The sequence below is a fragment of the Dipodomys ordii genome, unplaced genomic scaffold, assembly GCF_000151885.1.
Source record: "Dipodomys ordii isolate 6190 unplaced genomic scaffold, Dord_2.0 Scaffold89, whole genome shotgun sequence".
NCBI classification, from domain to species: domain Eukaryota; kingdom Metazoa; phylum Chordata; class Mammalia; order Rodentia; family Heteromyidae; genus Dipodomys; species Dipodomys ordii.
This window is the reverse complement of record NW_012267305.1, coordinates 3,516,839-3,530,709: the sequence shown is the minus strand read 5'-3', so window position 1 is coordinate 3,530,709 and position 13,871 is coordinate 3,516,839.

Below are 13,871 nucleotides of genomic sequence, written 5' to 3'. Positions count from 1 at the left end.
ACTCCCTTTTGGTAAACAAATATCTTTGAAGTGAACTGAAGTCTTAAAGAATAGGCACTACAAATAATGACCAGATTTCTGAAGACAAATGATTGAACATATAAGTCCCTTAAAAGACTAATCTTTTACTTTACATCAAAGTTTCCATGAGGCCAAACACCCAACAATGGATCCAATACAGAAAGGAATATTTAAAGATGGAAAAATATTATACTATCATAGAATTCTTTTCCCAAAGTCAGTCTAACAGTTTCAGGACAATTGAGAAACACCATGTGGACACTGGTTTACCTGCTAGGAAGTATAGATCTATAGATCATGTTTCAGGTCATTCTGGAGTTTCTATTTTGAACAGGGAGAAACAATCTCAGAAGTTCATTCTGAGTTTCTTTTATTATTAAGTAGTTATACAAAGAAGTTACAATTCTATAAGTCTAGTTAAGAGTAGAATGCATGGGCTGGGAAGGTGGCTCAGTGGTAGAGCACTTGCCTTGCATGCCTGAGGCCCTGGGTTTGATTCCTCAGCATCACATAAGCAAAAAGAAAAAAGCCAGAAGTGGTGCTGTGGCTCAAGTGGTAGAGCGCTAGCCTTGAGCTGAAGAGCTGAGGGACAGCACCCAGGCCCAGAGTTCAGGTCCCACGACCGGACCCCCCCCAAAAAAGAGTAGAATGCATATGAATAAATATCACTTCTTCCATCATTGTCTTCTCATGTCCCCCCTCCCATCCCTACCCTCATTCTCAGTTTCAGTTTGTCATTTTCCTATATCAAAGACAGATGGGATTACATGTAAACATACGGGAGAATATTTTCTAAGTCTAAAATGACTTGTACATTTGTATATTTTCTCATTATTATACAGGGCTAGGCTGTCATTTTGGCTGTCACCTTAAAGTAATTTCTTCTGAGACATGGAGACTATCTAGCTTTAAATTATCCACTGTAGAAACAACAGAGAATACAGAAAAGAGAGTCACTAAGCAAGTTGTATTTTCTCTATCCTTCATAAAAACTGTTTTTGACCAACATGCTGAGGGCAATTGTAACTATACTTTTCTCATGTCTATCTTTCTCCCTCTCAGTAACCCTGAGACTCTGTATCAGGTTTATGGGATTTCCCATGACACTACTTGCAAAACTAATCTCTATAAACCAGTGTCTTTGTCTCATATTCTCCCTCATTTGTATGCAAAGTTTATTTGCCACCAAATATTTATTTCTTTATTTAAAAAGGCCTCTTGAGCCAGACACCCATGGCTCATGCCTGTAATCCCAACTATTCAAGGGGCTGAGATCTGAGGATTGTGGTTTGAAGCCAGCTGGGGCAGGAAAGTCTGTGAGACTTTGATCTTGAATTAATCACACAAAAAAGCAAGTGCTGTGGCTCAACTGGTAGTGTGCTAACCTGTTGAACAAAAGGAGTTCAGGGACTGTGCCCAGGCCCAGAGTTCAAGGCCCAGGACTGGCCAAAAAGAAAAGAAAAAAAAGGCCTCTATGCATCAGGCATGATAGTTCATGCCGATAATCTGAGCTACTTGGTAGGAAGACATAGGGAGGATTGTGGTTTGAGGCTATTCTGGGCAAAAATGTCAGCAAGACCCCACCTTAACCAATAAAATGGGGATGGGGGCAGTGCTGATTCACTAATAGAAGAATCAGTTTGAGGACATTCCCAAGCTAAAACAAACAAACAAACAAAAAGCCTATCGGAAAAAAAAAACTGAAGGAGTGGGAGAATGGCCCAAGTGGAAGAGTCCTTGCTAAGAAAATGTGAGTTCCTGAGTTCGAATCTCAGAACTACTAATGAATGAATGAATAGATAGATATCACTACCCACCAATAAACATTTTAACATGAGATAATTTTTGTGTACTTAACAAAAAGGACTGGCTTGCTTTTCCTATATTCAGTAGTAGTAGGTTAAATTTCTCATATTCTTTTGTACCCACCTCCCAGATTCATTGCTTCCTCAATTCTCAAATAAGATCTCAATGTGGGTATCATTGCCATTATTCTAAATTAAAATGAAACGGTGAAAGATCAATAAGAAAATATTGAAAAATATTCATCTTTTTCTTCAAAATACTCTAGCTATGCATAAACACAAGAACAGAAGAAGAAACCATAAAATAAAAGATGGCTGAGGCCTGGGAATGTGGCTTAGAGGTAGAGTACTTGCCTAGCATTCATGAAACCCTGAGTTCATTTCCACAGTACCACATAACAGAAAAAAGCTGGAAATGGCACTGTGGATCAAGTACTAGAGTGCTAGCCTTAAGCAAAAGAAGCCCAGGAATTGTGCCCAGGCACTGAGTTCAAGCCACAGAACTAGCCAAAAAAACGATGGCTGACTCTAACAATTAAAATATACATCTGAGGTGGGCACGGTGTCTCATGCCAGTAATCCCAGTTACTGAGGAGGCTGCAATTTGAGGTCTGTGGTTTAAAGCCAGCCTGGGCAGAAAAGTCCATGAGACTGGTCTCCAATTAATCACAAAAAAATCTGGTAGTGGAGCTGTGGTTGAAGTGGTAGAGCATTAGCCTTGAGCATGTGTGTGTGTGTGTGTGTGTGTGTGTGTGTGTGTGTGTGTGTGTATGTGTGGATATATATATGATATATATATATATATGTATATGAGAGTAAGGGAGTCAATCTGATTAAAGCACAGTACATGCATATGAGAGAAACCACAGTACATAAAACCCTATGAACAATTAAAATACACTTAAAAACAAATGATGATGGTGCTGGGAAGGTGGCTCAGTGGTAGAGTGCTTGCCTTGCAATTCCTGGGTTCAAGTCCTCAGAAGCCAGAAGTGGCACTGTGGCTCAAGTGGTAGAGCACAAGTCTTGAGCTGAAGAGCTGAGGGATAGCACCCAGGCCCAGAGTTCAGGCCCCACAACCGAAAATAAATAAATAAATACTAGTAATCTAAAAAGATCCTGTCTGGGGGTACAGGTACTAGTCAGAATGGGGAGGAAGAACAGAGAGGGCAAATGATAGGGAATATGGTTAAAATATTTTGTGTGCCCATGGAACAATAAGCTGGTTGAGACTGGTATGGGAAGGGATGATTTGGTGGTGACAACAGTGAGTGAAGTGGACAGTGGTGAATCTCATAAAGGTACATCTTATGCATATATGGACATGTGAAAATGAACCTCTTTGTACAACTAATTGATGTCAATACAAATGTAGGAGGAATCCATTCTAAGGTGCTGAGATAAAACAAAAATTAAACTGAAAATGCACACACACACATAAAAGGTTAATAAAAGGATAACTAAATGAACCAGTCAATCAACAGTATTTTGCCTATTGGACTATTGGAATATTTAATGTATTTAGTATTGATTTTCATAAGTCATTTGTATTGTTAACAGTATTAACTTCTTGAGAATCACTGAGAAATTAAAAAGAGGGGACTGTAATAAGTATCTGCTAAAGGAGTGGATTATTTCTTTTTTATTTTGATTGTATAGATTTATGATACACAAGTTTATGATACTTTGATATAAGTAAATGTGTGATAATTTGATACTAGTATACAATGTGTGATGATCAAAAATGTGCTTAATATTTCTATCTCCTTAAACATTTTGTACTGTTTTTAATTTTAAACATTGTGTTCTGGATAAAAATTACAGGTATTTACACATCTTTTTGTTGTTGTTGTTGTCAGTGTTGGGCTTGAACTCTGGGCCTGAGCACTGTCCTGCTCATGGTGAGTGCTCTACCACTTGAGCCACAGTACCACTTCTGGTTTTCTGGTGGTTTATTGGAAATAAAAGTCTCACAGACTTTCCTGTCCGGGCTGACTTTGACCCGCAATCCTCAGATCTCTGCCTCCAGAGTAGCTAGGATTGCAGGCATGAGCCACTGGCACCCAGAGTATTTACACATCTTAATTATCTCATTCTTCTTCTCTTGAACAAGGATAGGATGGCTGAAGCTAGAGCAGTTGTAAACATTATGTGACTGTGCCACTGACCTATACTTGAAGATATTCATTCTTGTAAAGAAAAGGCAAATTTTCATTTGTTCAATCATGTGTTAATGGGGTTTTCAGATACTTTACAGCAAAAACATTTCTTATATTTCTTATGCCTGTGCCTTACACAAAAAAGAAATACAAATGGACAATAAGTACAAATATTGTTTTACTTCTGCAATGGTGAGTTTCATGTATCAATCTAACCTTTGGCTACAGGATTCCCAGATAGCTGGCAAAACATTTATGAGTCTGTGAGGTTCTTCTGGAAATAATTAGTAGGCTGAGGGGATAAGAAAAAAAAGAACATTGTTTTCACAGACGTAACGTAGTATTACCAAATGCAGTTAAGGTTCTGAAAATAAATAAATAAATAAATACAGAAAAAGGATGTATTTCTTGCTGCTTGAGCTGGGACATCAACCTACTTATACTCTGTGACCTCAGTGTTTCTGGTTCTAGCTAATCTAATCTAAACTCAAAGTGGGATTTCCACATTGACTTCTTTGCCTCTCTCTCAGGCCTTCAATTGTGAGGTTGCAAGTATACCACTGGCTTTCCTGAACTTGCTTGGTAACTTACCAGCTTACATAATCATATGACCAATTCCTTCAGTAAATGTACTCATATATATATATACATACTAATATATATTCATATTTACTGAGATAAATGACTATGTTTAGAAATATCTTATATTTTATAAACTGGATGGCCAGCTGGATATGTAATATACATGACAAGAGCACCTACTTATAGGAGCTTGAGGTCATGAGTTTAATCTTCAATACCACCAAAAAAAAGTTTTAAAGCAAAAAGTAAGCTAGTAACCTTAAACACATTATGCTAGGTGGGAAAAGCCAAACACAAAAAGACAATGATTGCTTGATTTCACTTACATGAACTCAAAGTATTCTAACTTAGTAGAGATAGAAGAGTGATGGAAGCTAAGGACAGGGAGAGGAGTAAGAAGTCATTGCTTAATGTATATAAAATTCAGCCAGGGAAGATGAAAATGTTTGAGAAATGGAAGAGGCTGATGGTTGTACAACAGTGAGAATGTACTTAACGCCAATCAACTGCACACTTAAAATGGTGAAGATGGTTAAATTTATGTTGTGTATACTTTATTACAATAAAAGGAAAGGAAATCAGGTGTGCTTGCTTGCCAAATTTTTGGATACTGGTGCACCTTTCTTCAGAAGTCAGTTGTGCTTTGCTGAGACAATTCTTTATTTTCCTATCCTTGTGATTCTAATGCTTCTTGGAGACTATATTTATTTGTTCTTTTGTTTTGTCGGTTATAGGGCTTGAATTCAAGGCCTAGGCTAGCTTTGAGCTGTGATCCTCAGATCTCAGCCTTCTGAGTAGCTAGGATTACAGGCATGAGCCACCAGCGTCTGGTGAGAACATATTTATAGTAATAGTTTATTGGAGGTGGAGTCTCCTAGATTTTTCTGCCCATGTTGGCTTCAAGGCAAGATTGTTCAGTCGCCTGACCAGCTAGAATTAATAGACAAGAGCCACCAATGCTCAGTTTTCTTTTTCACTTTTAAAAATCAGATTTAGTGAAATGTAACCCACATACAACAGAATGTATGCATTTTTGTAAAATAAACTGGTCTAAGTAATCACCATATTGTCAAAGCACAGAATATTCCCTTTAGCCCAGGAGGTTTCCTAATACCCCTGTCTCCAGGAAGTTCTTCATTCACAGCCTCAGGCCAACAAGAGAGAACAGAGCAAAAGTATACTCCATAATCCTAGCACTTAAAAAGGCTAAGGCAGGAAGATAGAGAGTTTGGGGCCTGCCTGGGTTACACAGTTTAAAAAAATGTGTCTCAATAAAAAACAAACAAAAATCCCAACCAAAAAAAGAAAGAAAACAAAATCTGAAAGCACTGACAATAATTTTTCACATTTAAAATTGACTGCATTTTAGTTTTATTATTAATTTTGTTAATGATGGCTCACAGCGTTTCTGCATATGGGAAAGTAAAATTCTACCCTGCTACTTGGGGGAATCTAAATTACCCAAACCATTTTAGAGGGAAATATGGCCAATTGTATCCAAAATCTTATAAATATTCAGATGTTTTAACAGACTGGTTTTGCTTCTAGGAATACAATCAAATAAAACATGTAGACAATATTTTATGTCCAAAAGTGTTCATACAGCATTTGTTTCTAATGTCAAACCATTTGAAGTAGCAAACGTGTCCAAGAAAATGGTTGGTCTAAATGCATTACAGTGCAGCCTTTCTATAGAATACTGAATCATTATGATGAACCATCAGTAGCTGTTAAACTTTACCACAAATTTGAATCACCTAAGAAGATTTTACAATTTCCAGTGCCAGCCATATCCCAAATCTGTTAAATTAGGACTTGTGGAGGTGGGGGCTCAGGCATCAGTACTTTTTAAAGCTACCCCCACCCCCACCACCTACTCATTCCAATGTGCTGCCAAGTTTAAGAACCACTTGTGTAGATTTCTATTTACTGAGATAAAAATATAAATATTCACTAGAATTTGATGATAAAAGCAGATTATAAAACAGTCTGTATAGCATGAGCTTCTTTAAAAATATAAATGTGTGGAACTTTTGAGTAAGGATGATGGATTAAAACCCACAATTGCTTTAACTTCCTCCTGAAAAAAATCCACTAAAACAACAATAAAAGACTTTTTAAAGATGCAAATTTACAAGGAAAATGTAATTGCAGAGAGGGAAACAGCAATGTGACTTTGGAAGCTAGAAAGTATTTCAGTGGCAACTTAGTAGAATGAAGAATGCTGAATCCTAAACTGTAGGTGGAAAAAGCTGAGAAATAATACAATTTACAATATAGAACCCCAACTCTAGATGATAAAGAGATCAGTGGAAGCAAGTACCTCTGGGAGAAAAGAATGGTCACATGAAAGTTTACTTACAAAACAGTAGAACTCCAGATCTCTTCTGCAACCCCAGCAGGAGTTAGTTTATTTTCTGGAGAAGACAAAATAGAGTATCCAGACAGGGAGTCATTACACAAAGCTGTGGGCTGAGGGAACAGTTTCAGGGCAGACAAACATGGTCAATATTGAAGCTCCCTTCTCCATTAGCTGCTCTACCCTATGGAGCTCCTAGAGCTGTAGGAGCCACATCTATGCTTTCCAGGGAACAGGTTTGGGCAGGAAACTGATCAGGCCAAGAAGAGCAACCTTAAGATTTTTGTTACAGATCTTTTGTGTCCCCATGCCAAATTCATGTGTTGAACTCCTGTCCTGAGTATTTCAGAACAGGAGTATCTGGAGATTGAGTAGCTAAAGAAACAAAATAAAATAAGGTCATTAGGATGGGCCCTAATCCAATATAACTGGTGTCTTCATGAAAAGAGTAAATTTGAATAAAGACACATACAGAGGGAAAACACATAAAAATTTAATAACATCGTCATCTCCAAGTCAAGGGAAGAAGAATCATTAGAACGTAATCCTGATACCCCTTTATATAACTACCTAAAGATAATAAAAATATTCAAAAACAGAGATAGAGACACAGAGAGATATCTAGGAAGAAATCATCTCTTCTTTTCTGACCCAGCCTTGATACCTTCTGCCATATTTTTCCAGTTTGGGCAGCTGCTCAAGAGAAAGGAATATAAAGTCAACTCCTCCATGAAGAGGTATCAAAATCATAGTGTAAGAACAATATTAATGATGGTCATTAGAAAACACAATGTGTGACAGCAAGAGAAGTTTGATGAAATATCAAAACGTAAGAAAATTTTCCACAATAACTAGTATATGTCTGAGTCAAGCAGAAAAGGTCAGATAAGTTGATGTTAGGGAATGAACCCTAAGATATGTATTCAAATGTTTTTTTTTTCTTTCATGCGATTGTTTCTAATGCATTTATAAGATTATTTCTTTGTTGCTTTGTATATCCCTCCCCCACAGTATAACCAGTGCTTTCACTGTATTTGATGTTGGTATAATTTGTGGAGGGGAAGGGGAAAAACAAATTGTTTAAATAGGGATACAGGTGGACCCATTGCAACAATGAAAAGTACAAGTCCTTAAGTCGAAAACGAACTTTTCAACTTTGGTGGGGGAGGGGCGGGGAGGACTGGATGGGAGGGGGAGGATAGGAAGGGATGGGAAGGGGAAATAAAGGAGGAGGCTACAATGCTTGATAAGAAATGTACTCATTATCTTGCCCATGTAATTGTAACCCCTCTGTACAGTATGTTCACAATTAAAAAAAAAAGAAAATTTTCCACAATGAAGTCTATGTACATTTTGAGATTGAAAGAGGCAAATAGTGCTCAAGCTAATGGATGAAAATACAACCACATAAATCATGTCATTGAGAAATTTTAGAACATTCATGTCAAAGCAAAGATCTTAGAGGCTTCTGTAAGGTTTTTGATTGCCCTACACTTTTTCTTTCTAGAAGCTTCTAGTGTCCCATTGGTGAGATAAACTATCATCATAGTACTCTGCTTCCCCAAACTCTAGAGTATATACACACCTCTATCAGGTTATTCATTGTATGTCATATCCCTGAGCACACCGAGTCACATTTCACAAGTAAAGCCACACCTACCTCTTTTTCATGGATTGATATAGATATTGATTATAAAGGTCTCTTCTGTGACTATAAGCACTAGACAAAAGGTAAACTTGGAGTTGCCAGAGCCTATATGCACAGCCACATATGAAAGCCTGCTGGACAATGAAGCCAACACTAAGGAAAGTAGAGCCAAGGAATAGAGAGACACAAATAAAATATTTTTTTTGGTTATTGGTGGTCATGGGGCTTGAATTCAGGGCATGGGTGCTGTCCCAGAGCTTTCTTGCTCAAGGCTCATACTCTACCACTTTGAGCCACAACTCCACTTCCTAAAGTATTGTTTTAATGTTTACAAGTAACTCTACCCTTGGTCTTTCAAACATATACAAGCTAGCAGCTTCTCATTATTATTTAATCTCATATGAGATATATTTCTGTCATGTAAAACCAAGAATCTTGACTAATTCATTAGTTGGATATTTCAGAGGAGAATAACTATCTACCAAAACATACTAAATTGTGTCAGTTTCCCAAAGGTAAAAAAAGAACTTTACAACTTTGGTGGGGGGGGGAGGAAGATTGGGTAGTGGGGCCGGGGGAGGATGAGAAGGGATGGGAAGGGGAAACAAAGGAGGAGGCTACAACGCTTGATAAGAAATGTACTCATTATCTTGCGCATGTAATTGTAACCCCTCTGGACAGTATTTTCACAATAAAAAATTTTTCCCTTAAAAAAATCTTCCATTAGCTTTTACTCATACTTTAATAATTTTAAGGGAGTAAATTTCTATAAACCCATCAAATAATTTTCTGTAATTCAACATTATTTATGTGCAAAAGTTAAATTTTAAAGGGAGTGTTATATTGAGAAATGACATATATCTTAAAATTCAGTTCTAACATACATTGTATAGTGGAAAGAATGAATTAAAAAGTTTATAATTCTAACCTGCTAAATTTTACAAATCATTTGAAATCTCTTACATTTTCTAAACATTATTTTATATGCACTATCTTTTACTATTTATAGCCTACAAATATGTATTCATCTCAAAGCATATTTTCAGAATTAACAGAGCATTTGTTGTCAATTCTGTTGCTAAACATTGCATTTATATGAGATACGGATTAGTGTGAGTTTTTACTTTGATTATTTTTTAGGAATATCATGTTTATGCTTTTTTTCATTATACAAAGAACACAGGATGGAGGGAAGGAAGGAAAAAGAAAGGGAGAAAAAAGAGAGAGGGAGAGAAGAGAGCAGTAACTCTAATAAAACATGTATTACTTGACATATTAGAAGTCAATTCAAATGAATTTAGAGCCATCAAAATAATTGTTCCAGATTTTTTGTCCTTCATGATTCATACTATTCACCACTGCATATGTAGAATCAACTAGAATTTTCAGGTTATTTGAAAACCAAACAATATTCAAATAATCAGATTATGATTCATTCTTTTCGTGTTTCTTCTTTTAACTCGTTTTTATTTATTTTTTGTCTTTTCTTTGGGGTACTGTAGATTAAAACCAAGACTTTTCCCTAGCTAGGTAAGTGCTTTGCCACTGAGCTATACCCAGCCACATACCATGATTCTTTGGAATCAACTTTAAAAAAAAAAAACAACCTGAAAATGTTGCTGCCTACCATCATTGCTTAGATAAAAGGAATGGTCCATTTGAGAGTAGTAATAGATGGGTCAGGAGTCAAGGCTAGCCCAGAAAAAAACTGCGGGATACCACCTTAAAAACAATCCAGACACATAAGGAATGAGGTGTGGCTGAAGCAGTAAGGTACCTGCTTAGTGAGTGCAAGGCTCCAAGTTCCATCCATCCTCAAAATTGCCAAATCAAGGAAAGTATTTTAAAGCATATAGGAACTAGACAATGGTTTTGTCTCAGGAACTGCTTAAATGATTTATGAATTTACTATACTCAAGGGTCACTAAATCCTGTTGTGAGCTCTATTATCATTCTCATTTTAGAAATTAGATGGAAAGAGATTGAAAAAGGGAGTTTTACCTGTATATATTACATGTTTGTATGGCCATGTCACAAGGAAACCCCTCTTGTATAACAAATGCATGCCTATAAAATCTTCTAAAAACAAAAAGAAGAAAATAGAGGCAAAGAATTAAAATCATTCTTCAGCAAAATAAACACCTGGAAATTGGTACTTCAAAGGGGTGGGATGGGATAAAGGGGAGGGAGTAGATGAATGAAGAGAAGGAGGGGAAAATGTAGTCAAGAATTCAATGTATACCCTACAGAATTAAGAAAAGTAAGGAATGGGTTGGGTTGGGAGGGATGGGTGATAATATTGAAAGGGGTGACGTTGATCAAGATGCATTGTACTCATAAATTACTTTGTTGAATAGCAACTCCTATGTAGAAAGTAGTCAAGAATTTAAAAAGAATGAAATAGATTGCAAAAGGTTTCACAAGAACCAGCATTTGACCTTATAACCACATCATTCCACTATATTAACACCTCTATTTAGTGGCTAAAATTCAGAAAGCTGGTTTGAAAGTGCCCTCTCTAAAAATTGCTAATTATTCTTCAAAAACTATTAATTCAGCCTGAGAGGCACACTTATTTAATGTAACATTTGTAAATGTCAGTGACCTACTAAAATCTCCTTGTCAGTAAACATTTTTTCAGATCAAGCCAGTTTAATAACATAAAATTGTTGTAAGGTAAGGAAACAGAGAAGCTACATTTTAAGAGGTCAGATTTGGAGCCTTTATTGGAGTGCTGGTGGTCTGCAGATGGATTCCTATCACAAAGATCTGCTGCCCAGTGAATACACAACACTGTTAGAAAAATGAGCCATGAGAACCAGAGTGGAAAGAAAGGACAGAAATGCAATATTCAACAAACAAGAGCAACTCCAATGGGGAGCTGAAGTGGGATACCATGTTGACTGGGAAGAGTGCCACAAGACATGGAGACATGAATAAGGAGAAAAGAGGCATGGAATACCAGAGCCTGAGTTGGCCTATATAGAGTCAAGGTCAGGGGGCAGGGTTACAGGAAATTTGAGTGTCTTGCAAGTTCATAGCACAGGACTGCAAGGCCCAGTAACCTATTGTCCAAGTCTCCACTGCTGCCTCTAGGAATTCTGGCACACCCATCATCTGGGAGGTGGGACTTCCCTGCCTCCACCTAGAAAACAAGATGGCACCCGTTAAACCTAATTCCCTATCCACAATGTAGCCAAGATAGCACCTGAAAGCTCCAGTCTCCTCACTTCAAATTGAAAAGAATATTGTCATAAATATCCAATCCATGAGAATAATAGACAGTCGGGTCTCATTACAAACCAGTATCTAAGACTGTAATTTTATTTTCAGCTTCAAAAAGCAACCACATTTAGTTCAGCTAAAGGAGAATTATAGTAATTCATGTATATTAGCTCATCACAACACATACAAAAAGCAGCATTTCCCATCTTTATTCTTAGTTCATCAGAATAACAAATACAAATAAAGGGTTCCAGGTCAACTCCCATTTCAACTTTCCTCAAGTCTAAGCATACCCTTCTAAAGCAATCCACTTTCTGTTTCTCTTTTTATTTTATTTAATACATTTCTTTATTGTTGTTCTTTTTAATTGTTATTGTAAAAGAGATGAACAGAGGGGTTACAGTTACATAACTCAAGTCATGAGTACATTTCTTATTGAATGGTGTCATCTTTTCCCTGGTTTTCTCCCATTTTTCCCTTCCCATCCACCCTCCCCCACAAGTTGTATATTTCATTTACAATATAGTGTCTAGTGATTATCACTAATGCAGCATTTGTTCACCCTTTGGTCCCACCATTTCTGTGCTCCTCCTTACCCTCCCCAAATCAGATAAACTTACATACAAGACAAAAAGTACAGACATTTTCAAAAGTGACAAAGGGCGGGGGGAAGCAAAATAATAAAAAACCTCTTGCTTCCATTTCTTTGACTTCATGTCAATAAATATCATTTTATATGATCATATGTACATTGCTATTGAGCCCCTGTGATCCTGTCCTAAGAATATCCTCCTTTGATCTCACTGTGTTTTGAGATAAATTTTTGGTCTTTTACCAAACAGTGTGTTTACTTGTAGATTTATAGGCACATTCTAGTTAAAACAAATGAGGGAAACCATGCAACCCATTTTTCTTTGGGTCTAGTTTTTCTTTTGGAGTTCTCTGGGAGTATGGATGATATGATTAGATCTCTGTTTCTTGCTATGTATCTGTCAATACCCTCATAAACCTGATATGAAAGATGATCTCTCTGAACTTTGTTCACCTTCCTGACTTTTGATATTGTTATTTTTAGTTCCTTTCTAGTTACCTAGGTAACTTTAAATACTGTACTTAAGCCTTCTTTCCCATTCTATCAGCTTGTCATAATATCTCCTGGACAGAATATAAATATAAGCAATACTGACTACATAGAGGGAGGTTTGAACGGGGTAAATTAAGCTTCTTATGGATGTGACCTGGGCAGTCATAGAGCCCTGAATTTGTGTTGTCACTGCCTTGGAATCCTTGTACACGAACAAAAATTTTAAAAATGGGAAGGAATAACCAGATACCAGTGGCTCAACCCCACAATCCTAGCTACTCAGCAGCTGGGATCTCAGGGATAACAGTGAGATTCTGTGAGACTCCATCTCCAAAACAAAAAAAGAAAAAGAAAATAAAAACAGGAAAAAGATGCCTTTCATGGTAAAGTGATTGCAAAATCAATGTAATTTCAACTAAAACCCAAACACATTTTTAAAGAAACTCAACCTATTTAGTGTCACTTTCCTAGATTCAAGAATATCCAAGGTATCCTTTGCATTGTCTGATGTCAAAAACTACTATGAAGCTCAATTAATATAATACTTGTATAGGCATAAATGAACAAAAATGAAGCACCAACAAACATTTTTATACAAGAGGAATAATAAATGGTATATAATGTGTAAAACTAGTGTTCACCTCATTAGTAATCAGAGAAATACCAATTATTCTACAATTAGATCTAATTTTGTATCCACTTCCTTGTCAAAAAATAACATCTAATGTTTTCTAGTATACACACATAGGAAAATAATTTGGCACTATGTAGAAAATGTAATACTCATATATTCTTTCATCCAGCAATTCCACTCCTGGGAATATAGCCCATAAATGCATATCTGTTCTGTCTACATATACCATGCTCATAGTGACATGGTTCATAATGGTGTAAAAAAAATCAATGTAAAAAAACTAACAAGATGTAAATTTATACAAATAGTAATACATTCAGACCTGAAATATATAGCAGAGAAAATCAATTCATT